The following is an 11,293-nucleotide window of genomic DNA, read 5'->3' as shown; positions in this document are numbered from 1 at the left end:
ACTTGGTAAGGTGGGGCCATGAGTGCCATGAGCCACCTGAATCCTGGCTGCTCAACTAGGGAGAAGGGCTGGCCATCCAGAGCAAGCATCTCCCTAATGCTCTGGGTGATCTTGCTCGCCATTGCAATGCGCCCCCATTTCTGTCTGCCTTTGCCCCACTGTTCCAGGGTGGCCTGCCTCTGCTTCGGGGGAACAGGGACTTTGGAGCAAGAGAGGAACTTATTTTTGGGTATGCTCCCACTGGTGCAAGGGTAAAGAGGAGCAAGGGCATGGGGGTGGTGCCTGTGGAGATGCATCAGCATCTCCATGGTACTGTACTGTTTGCCCTCCTTCCCCAGCTGGTCTTACATCAGCAGTGCAGGCAGATAGCATACTTGGGATCATCTACCACCTCAAAATGATCCCACACCACACTACCCCCTCGCTTCTGGGGTGCGGGTGCGGATCCTGCCTGTCCCCAGGGTGCGGGTAAGGATCCTGCTTGATCACCCTTCTCAGCAAGCAGACACACAACAGGAGGAGCTGACTCAGCTGAGTTCCTTGCCTCCACAACATCAATTTCAACCTCCTCTGAACTGCCTTCCAGGGAAGGAGACCTGGCTCTAGGAGAACTTGGAGAAGAGTGGAGCACAAACTCAGATTCCTCCTTGGCCCCCAGAATTTCTTTTACTAGGGCCCTCAGGTCCCCTGCTTCCAGATCCAGCTCCTCCTCAGGCTGGGAACTGAAATTAGGGTGGAAGAGACTGTCATGCTGATGCTATTTGTCATGCTAGTGGTGCTGGGGGTTATTATTATGCCTGATGTTATTGGAGAGGGTGCAGATGCAGGCACTGGTTCCACCTCCTTGCTGCCACTAGCACCAGAAGAAGCCTCATGCCTACTAGTGCTAGGGAAGAGGCTTCATCTAAGTTTGGGGGGTATGGGGAAGGAACTTACAGCTCTCCCTCTGCCCCCTCTCCCACCCTAGCCAGAAGACCCGGCACCTGCCTTTCCAGTACACTTCATATTTTATGTGCTGAAAACAAATGCGTGTGTGTGTATGAATGTGTAAAAAAATTAAATCTATGCATATTGAATGCTTTCCAGGCAAAGCACTGCTTTCTTTTTGTTTGGGGGGGAAGGGGGGAAGAAGAACAAACAACAGGATTTTGGGGGAAGGGTAGGCAAGGATAAATAAATGGGAAAGGATTGGCAAATGAAATGGCTACAACTTGGTAGCAAGGCACTACCAAGCTTCAAGCTTACAGAATGATGCTGCAGTGCTCTCAGTCTCTGCTGTTTCCACTGAGACAGACGCAGCTGCAAAATGGCAGGCTAAGTTTACAAATACAGCCATTTATGCTGCTTCTCTGTCCCTCCCCCAGAGCACTGGGATTGGAAGGGACCTCAGGGACAGGTCATTGTCACTAGCCAGCTACATATGTCAATATTAGAGCAGTCCTTCCCCCCTACCCCTCTTTCTCTGCAAGCCTGCCTCCAAAACAGCTCGAAACAGCTCCAAAACATCCAAAACATCTGAATCATTTCGGAAAATTTCTGAAATGTTTTGGATGGCCTGTTTCATTTCGGAGCTGTTTTGGAGCCCTGCGTTTCATTTCAGATTTGAAGTTTTGATCACGGAAATGTCTGAATCTGAAATGAAATGAAACAAAATGGCTGCCGAAATTTTGCACAGCCCTACTGGGGCAAATTTTGCTACAGAGATTTCCCGATAGCAAAAGAAATTCTGGAAAAAAAAGCAGCACAAAGCACGCCAAAGTGCTGTGCACCAGGACAAATGCAGAGACAGGGGATTAGGTAACCCAGGGCTGCCTGCCCCCCCATCTCCACGGGCAACTGGTGCCGCCTTAGCCACAGGAGGCACATGGCCCCCCTGCGACCAGTCCCACTGACGGGGCAGGGGAGGAAGCCCCCTGTGGCTGATCCTGCTGACCAGCCACTTTTGGGAGCAAGCACTGGCCGATTGCTGCAGCTGCTCCCAGAAGCAGCTGCAGCCACTCCTGGAAGTGGTTGCAGTGATCACAGCAATCAGCTGGTGCTTGCAGGGTGGGCACCGGTTCTCCCGCCTGCCCTCCCTGCCCATCGCCTAAATAGCGAGTGCGGCCAGTCAGGGGGTGCAGTGGCACTCTCAGCGGGTGCACGTGCACACCCTACGTGTCACCACTGCCCATCTCCACGTGCTGCAGAGCCCCCACGCTGAGGCATGTGGAACCCCTGTGCTGAGGCACCTGCACCCCAGCCAGGCACTCCCCAGCTGCCTTGCTCTCCTGTCTCAAGGCACGTTGCACTCCAGCCAGCCGGGGAGTAGGTGGCTGGGGTGCAGGGTGCCTCATTGTGGGGACTCTGCAGTGCATGGAGATGGGGGAGCAGGAAGCCCTGGGCTGGCTGCTCCCTTGTCTCTGTGTGCTGCTCCCTGGTGGCTGGGACACAGGCAGTGTGCAGTGTGATGGCTGCCTGCTGGCTAGCTCTGCACTGAGGCATGCTGTGCTCCAGCCAGCGCCCCCTGCAGCACATGGAGCAGTGGGACAATGCGTCTCACTGCAAACTGCATGAGCAGTGACATGCACTGCAGCACAAAGTAGCAGCACAAATTTGCGCCGCTACTATTTGTGCTACTGCAAACATGCACTCCTGCTCATGTGGACATGGCTAGAGAGAGCCCACATATATGGATCTGCGTCATCCTGTTCCAGCTGAAGGAAGTCCTGAGAATTGAGCCCTCAGATGGAAGCTGAACACAAGTTAAGCACATCCAACAAAACGTTCAGGGCTGGAGGTCAGCAGTGAAATGCTAACTGAAAGAAGAATGTTTTAAGGAGGGATCTGCAGAACTAGCAGTCGTGCAAGGTGCTGACTCTAGATATATGGCCAGGCTGTAAAAGGAAAAATGTGAGATTGGCAAAGGAAACTGTAAACTGAGGAAGTGGGAATAGCATAGATAGGGTGGGTTTTAGGAGTGGGAAAGGCTTGTTGGAACTAGAAAACAGCTTGTTGGAACCCTAGCTACTATGAAACTATATGAAAAGTAGTAGGATTTGGCAGCAGCCTTTTGAGACATTGTGGTGGGTGGATTTTTAGTTAGCACCATTCCTATTTAAGAAATATTTGGGCATCAAAGTAAACTGAAGACAATAATCATTCAAGGTTCAATGAGTTACTGGGTCAACAGTGACATATAGGATCAAAATCTGCTCTGGAATAATTTTTGTCAATACCACTTTCTACATCAGGACTGAATTTGGCTTGTCCTTTGTGTAAGCAATTATATCTAGATCAATTCATTATACTCAGATCCAATTGACAAGGCAGTACATTTACATGACAGACACTCTTACATGCATGATAGGACAGGTGGAAATAATAGGACATAGAGAGAAGATAATTACATTTCATAATTTAAGAGAGTATTTTTTCTGATATGATGTTGAGATTCTGGCCCTAGAAATACTAACATCCTTCATAAGGCTTCTTTTGCTGTAGAAGCCAGTAATTTCAGAGAAAGGGAGAGAAGAATCTTATGGTACCCATATTTGTCTCCTGCTTCCCATAATTTTTATAAAAATTGAGGTCTGAGCCAGAGAAGGGGAAACCCCCAGGAGTATTTTAAATCTTTCTCACTCTAGGACAGTGGCCACAATCTTCAGTGGCCCACAGGCAACAATACTAAGCAAGTAATGCATGGGTGGCAGTCTCAGATTTTACTCTTCCCATCAGCTAGGGGAAACTGGTACCTCTAGTAAACAAAATTTCCTGTGGTCATAAACATTAGAGGATCTTTGGGTCAACATGTTGCCTGTTGACCATGAGTTAGGGACCACTACTCTGGATTTAGGAAGCTGCTGTGCATGTTGTGACATGGGCCTCTGGTACACATTCATTTAAAGGTGCACTGGGGTCTGATCCCTGATCTAAAAAAAATTGTACCTCCTGCCACACCATGAGAGCCTGACAGAAGATCTCAATCGCACCCTTTCAACTTGCCTGGGATCATGGGCTCCCTTTGCAATGGCAAGCTGAAAGATAAGTGCCCTGTGGAGTCCAACAATCAGCTGAGGCCTGACTTGAATCTAGAACTGGCCCCTGTACAATCTGGGGCACACAATCAGCTGATTGTCAGCTCTGCCTGGACAGGTCCAGGTCCAGTTTACCAGGGCTGTCTATGCCAACAAGGTGATTGTTGCCCACAGTCTGAACAGTCCCAGGTTTGAGACCCAGGTCTGTCCAGTCTTCTGATTGTGAAAATCCTGCACTGGGCAGCTCTTGCAGGCTGCTGGGTACAGGAGATCAGAGGCTCTCAAGTAGGGCTTCCCTACGGTGGGTTAAAAGTCTCTGGCAGGAAAGGCGTTTGGTTCCCCACTCCACATGCTCTGGCTGGGGCCACTAATCAGCTGATTGTCTGTTAAGGGACCCATTTCAGATGCCCATGTGGTCCCAGCCCCAGGACCAACAATCAGCTGACTGTCAGTCCTGGCCACACATTAAATTTAAGGCACTATAAAAAACAGTCATAAAAATGTACTATGATCTAATTTCCCATTTTATGAAGTGCACATCTAGCAACCTTGCCATTTCTGCTATGGTTAATGCATTAATTGCAGCATAACTATAACTTGTAGAGGACAGCATAGTTTCAGAGGAACTTACCAGGATACAGCTAAATCATGTAAGCCGGTCAGAAAGTAGAAGCCCCATGTCTTAGGAAATCTTGACATTGTCAAGTTGGTATTTGCTCTGAAGTGGAGCAAAATATTGCAATTTTGTGCAGAATGTAAATTCTGAAAAAGTATGTTTAGAGACAGGGCTTATGTCAAATGATTTTGTTTCAGTAACATCAAATCAACATACAATAATAAATCAATTTAATAACCGTAAAGGTTAAAATGTTTAAAAATGTTAGAAACATTTTGATACCAACAGAACAAAAAAAGAGATTAAAAATTGGATGTTAAAAAAGTAACTATTGTCCCCCATTACTTTTGCTGCATCTGTAGAACTTTCTGATTCCACTTGTAAGGAACAAGCCAGTTGCATTTTGATTATTTAAAAATTGCGCTTGCTGCATCTTGATTATTTAGGATCTAACCCTATGGCAGTTATAAACAATAAAACTAAAGAGATAAAGGACTTGGGACACCAAGGAGGGTTTAGGCAAGAAAAGAATGGTTATCACAAAATAAGTCTCTCTACTCATTTGAAAAAATAATCCATTGGAACTAATGGGTCTAAATCTCGATTATACTCAGGCAGTCTTACAGCACCCTGGCAGCATAAAGGAGCAAACCATGGATATACATGTGTAAAGAGTCTTTGATGTGATTGTGCAACTTCAATGCCTTATGACACTGTCAGAGTGATGTAAAAGCCCCTTAGGATAAAATGATTATCTGTCCCAAGAAACGAACTAGTTTAATTTTCTCCCTACAGCCAATGCAGCTTGTTGGCAAAAGCATCAATGTGGGGCAATTCTGTCAGCAGAAGGCTGTTTCTAATGGCAGAACTTGTCTCTCAGGGATGCTGGTGTAACTACAGCAGCAGAAAAACTCCTGTTTGCAGAGAAGTGAACCTGCAGGGAAGCTGTAGTCCAGGGATTGGCAACCCCCTAGCACGCTTGCCGAGCATGGCACGTGAGGACATTTTCCAGGTCGCGCACACTGCACTCCGGAGGGCCCAGGGGAGGGCAGCTGAGTAGGGAGCACAGTATGTGCGACCCAGAGCAGCAGCAGCACAGGGGCCATACAGGGAAGCTGCCTGCTGCTACAAGCTCTGTACTGCCTGGGTCACACTTCCCTTGTGTGCATGGGAGCAGTGTGGGCAGCACACAGGGTTGTGCCCCTCACTGCTGCCCCCGCCTACAGGGGAAGTGTGGCTGGGGCAACAGGGAGCTTGGAGTGGCAGGCAGCTTTCTGCACCCCCTACTGTGCCCTGCCTTGCCAGGTTCCAACACTGCTCTGCAGAAGCAGCAGCGAGGGCAGCGCAGTGGGGAGCATTGCCGGTATCTGCTGCCTCCCCAGAGCCCAGGGCCGGGGTCGGGGCTCACTGCTGCCCCCGCCTACAGGGGAAGTGTGGCTGGGGCAACAGGGAGCTTGGAGTGGCAGGCAGCTTTCTGCACCCCCTACTGTGCCCTGCCTTGCCAGGTTCCAACACTGCTCTGCAGAAGCAGCAGCGAGGGCAGCGCAGTGGGGAGCATTGCCGGTATCTGCTGCCTCCCCAGAGCCCAGGGCCGGGGTCGGGGCGGAAAGGCAGCAGATGTTTGCAGCTGGCCCAGGTTCTGGGTAGCTGCTCACAGCCACAGAGCCCAGGCTGGGGGGGCAAGGGTTTTGGGGAGGGGTAGCAGGGCTGGGGGCTGGGGGTTTGGGTGGGGGCAGGGGCTTTGGGTGTGGGCAAGGGGCAGCAGGGCTGGGGGGCCGGGGCTTTGGATGGGGGGCAAGGGGCACAAGCAGGGCATCCTGCCATGTACCTCCTGCCCTCATTTTGTTTTTCTGGCATGCCGGCACTCCGGCACCTTCCAAGGTAAGCATTGTGGGGTTTTTTGGCACTCCAGCCAAAAAACGTTGTCTACCCCACTGTAGTCAAAGTGGCAGTAGTTCATATGGCAGAACTTGTCTCTCAGGGTAGCTGGTGTAAGTGCAGCAACAGACAAACTCCTGTTTGCAGAGAAGTGAACCAGCTCTGCTGCTGTAGTCAAAGTGGCAGCAGCCCCTATGATACAGATAGTTTAAGAGGGACTCACAGCTGAACACTGCGGGCACTGACAGAAGTGACATTTTGACATGCAATTGACCACTGAAAGCCCTCTTTACAGCTGTGCACTGACAGAAATGCACTGCTGCTGAGCACTTTAAAAAGTGCCTGATTGCGTGACAAATGAAGAAGGTGTTCCAAAGTGGAGCACCTTCATTAACTTGTGTTAGTGTGTGCCAGGAGCAGGGCTGGGCTGAAGCAGTCCAACCCCATCCCTGGTGCTGTCTTCAGGAGGGGAGTGGGGAAAGAGAGGGGAGGGAGTTGCATCTGGAGTTTTTCCAGCCTGCGCTGGAGGGTAGTGCAGATGGATTGGAGCCTTCCCCCCCCACCCCCCCCAACTGAGGTGAGGAACTCCAGTCTACCCCCACCCCCATTCCAGCACAGGCTGGGTAAACCCCAGAATGGACCTCCCTCCCTTCCCTTCTTCCATCCTGAGACATCACTGGAGCTGGGAGGGGCAGGAGGGAGGCAAGACTAGGTGAAGAGGCTGCGGACATGTAGCCTCTCTTCCTGGATCAGCTCCAAAGTGAATGCTTGTTGGGTTGGGAGGGTTAGTCTAACTCATGGCACTTTCTGTGAAGTGCCATGAGTTAGACTGAGAAGCTGCATAACTGTCAGTGACCTAAGTGGTACTGTTATAGCTGCAGAGATTTTTATCATTCCTTTTTGGGGACCAGAGACAAGCCCTCCATCAAACCTTGTGAGCACCATCAGTTTGGGTCAAAAACCCTGTAGTAGGTAATTTCTTCTCAGGCTTCTTTCTGTTCTCAGATGCCATATCTAGGCCTTATTTCTAATACATTCATCTTGCTTGTCAGTCTTTTGTTATTCCCAATCAGCCCTCTGATAATCTCTGGATGCTTGCAGGCTGTGGGTTCTGCTTTGGCGTTTCAATTTCTGCTCAGCAATACACTTTCTATTCTCTTTGCAGAAACCTTAGTTGTCATTTCCATAATGTCCTTTATTTCCATTTTGCTCTAGTATAATGAACTGCAATCTGCTTGCATAAGAGACTCAAGTGGTCTGGCCTAAAGTTAGAGCCAATGCCTGGAACCAGAGAGAAGCCAAAGGGTGGGAGTTGAAGTTACAAACCAGGAGCCAAACTGAGGTTCCTGAGCCAAGGGAAGAGACTAGAATCCTAGCATAGCTAGCCCTTGGGTACATAGCTGCATTCGTCCCAGAGGAGAGCCACACCCTGATACTGGCAGCTAGTGTTGGGGTGAGAAGTGGCCTCTTAAAGGTCTTGTCAAATCTGTTCAATGAATGGGCCTTTGGGGAAATGGAGACAGGATCGGATCCATTACATTTGTTTTTCTCTTACCAGTGCGGTACTTGAGGGACAACAGAACTGTGAATTCAGTTGTTGGGTCATATTCTAGATATTCGTTTGCAAAAGAGGATATCTGCTTTATGATACCAAGTGCCAGGGCAGTAGGCCATGATAAAACTTAAAAAGGTAATGAAAATACCACAAAACATGTCTAGGCTTCAGACCTCCATCAGTCTGGAGATCTACCAAGTTCTCATGATCCAAGAAAATCCACACTGGAAGCTGGGTTCCCCCCCAAATAATACTGCTACCCCTCCAATACTGAATTTTACTGCCAATTATTCTGTGTCCATGATGTTATAGTTGTGCTTGGTGAGGGTCATCATTCATTAATAGTAGACTCATGGGTAAACCTGCAGCCTAGTTCAGGGGCAGGCAATTATTTTGGCTGGAGGGCTGTTTAATGAGTTTTTGCAAGCTGTCAAGGGCTGCTTGGGTAGCTCTGCCCCTTGATAGGTACCCTGCCCCTTGACAGTGGGACCAGAAGTCCTGCCCACTAACCTTTGACCTTTGCCACCTGAAGTCCCTCTCTTTACCCCAGAAGTACTCCTTTTGGCAAGGAGGTTGCCATCTTGGAGCCAGAAAAAAAACAAATTATATTCTAAAAAATCAAACATCTACTGCAACATAAATTTAATTTCAAAAGATATTTTTGTCCTGATTTACATGCGTTTGCATAGTGTACGTAGAGGTGATTACATAATAGCTTAAAATGAAGTATTACTTTTGTATATTATGGGGGGGCATAGGGGTATGGGTACGTGTGAGTATGTGTGTATGTGGGGTGTGGGGTTTGTGCAGAGATGGATAGGTGTGGGGAGTGTGGGTAGGTATGAAGTTTAGGGGGGTGTGCATATGTGGGGTGAGGGAACATGTGGGTGTGCGTATGGCTACGTGGTATGTGGGTGGGTATGGGGTTTGTGGGGACTGTGAGTGTGTCAGGAGAGGGTGGCTGAGGTGTGTGAGGGGCATGTATTGGGGTTGTGGGTATGTGACGTGCAGGGCAATTGGGTGGGGTGTACAGGGTGGGAGGATGGTGGTTGTAGTGCAGTGCTGAGTGTATTGGGCACCACAAGCACTGTTCTGGCTTTCTTGAAGCCACCCTAAACTTCCCATCTCTCTCTTCCCCCCCCCCCCCCCCCCCCCTCCCCCCCCGCTACTGCTTTTCCTCCACCCCTGCCTGCCTATCTGCTGCTCTGGCACCACCTGGTTCCTAACTGGCTCCTGCTGTGCCATGCAGTCCTGGCCATTCAGCCAGAAATTGTGTGGTGCAGAGCCAGCCTGACCTGGCTGGCACTGCATGGAGCCAGCTGGGAATTGTGGGGACCAGGCCGGCTCTTGCTGTGCCAGCAGGGAAAGGGGAAGATCTGGCTTGGGTCTATAGAATAGAGAGGGAGGAACAAGCCATCAGCCAGCCTAGGCTCCATGCTCCTGTCACCCTGCCCTGGGTCCCCACTGGAGTGGGCCCTACGCTCCAGCCCAGCTGTTGCTGCACTCCTGCCTGCCTGCTTGCTGCTACTCCCCCACACCTGCCGCCACTGACACCACCGCTGCCACTTCTCCCCTCCTCCCCGCCTCCCCACTGGCTGCTCTGGTAGTTTGCAGTAACTGGCTGTATGGCTGGGACTGCAGAACGTAGCAGGAGCTGGCCCAGCCCTTGTGAACTGAGGCAATTACTGGTGGTGCTTCCCTCCCCCCTGTTCTTATTTGACTGCGTTCTCAGGCTGAGGGAAGTGGGGAACAGCCCCAGGGTCACCAGGCCAGAAGCTTCTGCTAGGCAGAGACTGCTAGGGCTGAGGGTGGGGCAAAACTGGTCAGGCCTTGCTGCTGCTGCTCCTGGATCCTGCTACCACTGATGCCTTGTCAGCCTAGACTAGCAGCCATGGACAAATAATAATTTTATACATTTTTTATGGGCCCCTAGGCCAGATAGAGTGGCCTGGTGGGCCAGATCTGGTCCATAGGCCTTATTTTGCCCACCCCAGCCTAGTTGGTTGTGCAAGAACAATCCTGAAGCATTGGTTTGCAGGGCTGGGTGTATCAGGAGTGGGGAAACAAAGTTATGGTTATTACACCTTTTAACAATTGCTCATCAACCCTTAGAATACCTGAACTATGGTGACAAACCCATGTAATAGCTCTATTAAAGCCAGGGAAGGATGCCTCTGGCCTACAGACCAGTATCACTCCTGTGCCATCTTTTTAAGCATTATGAATGCCTTAGTCTCAATAGCCTCTCACTTCATATTGAACAACATATAATACCAGAACAAGACAGATTCAGACTAGGCAAATCCTACACTGGCCAAATACTAAACATCACCCAGCATATAGAAGATGGTTTTCAGAAAGGGATGACAATAGGTGCTGTGTTTGTAGATCTACCAGCGGCATATGACACAGTCAGCCACTAAAACTTGCTTGCCAAAGTATATGATATGATGCACAACTACTACCTAGTATAACTTATCCAATCTCTTTTGGAGAATAAATGTTTTTATGTAGAACCATGTGAGAAACAGACCCACTGGAAATGACAATGAAATGGCCTCTCACAGGGTAGCATGCTAGCACTGATCCTCTTTAACATATATACCATTGGTCAATCCATATAGAGCAATATGAGGAGCTTCATTTATGGAGATGATCTTTGCATCATGTCACAAGACGACTTTGCCATTGTTGAGAATAGACTGGCATCTTCACTGAGCAACATCTCAGGTTATTACAGGATGAACCAGCTTTGTGCCAAACTAACCAAGATGCAAGTTACAGCCTTTCACCTACACCATAGAGAAGCCAAGTGGAAATTAAACATCACCTGGGATGGAATCCCACTGACTAATCACCCAAACCCTGTGTACTTGGGGGTTTCAATGGACTTACCTTCAAAGCACATGTAGAGAAGATGAAAGGGAAAGTCAGTGCCCGCAACAGCACACTTCAAAAGTTGGCCACCTCAAAGTGGGGGAGCGAACCCAGCTATATTGTATACCACTGCTATTGCCTTGTGTTTCTCCATTAAAAAGTATGCATGTCCAGTATGGGAATGATCAGTTCACACCAAGAAACCAGACCCACTTCTAAATGACAGCTGTCGTGAAATAACAGGATGTCTAAAGCCAACACTAAAGGATAGCCTGTATTTACTGGCTGGCATTCATAGATGTTAGGGCTGGAAGGGACCTCAATAGATTATTGAGTCTGACCCCCTGCACAGGC

Source organism: Alligator sinensis, unplaced genomic scaffold, assembly GCF_000455745.1.
Source record: "Alligator sinensis unplaced genomic scaffold, ASM45574v1 scaffold114_1, whole genome shotgun sequence".
NCBI classification, from domain to species: domain Eukaryota; kingdom Metazoa; phylum Chordata; order Crocodylia; family Alligatoridae; genus Alligator; species Alligator sinensis.
Note: the sequence above shows the minus strand (reverse complement) of the source record.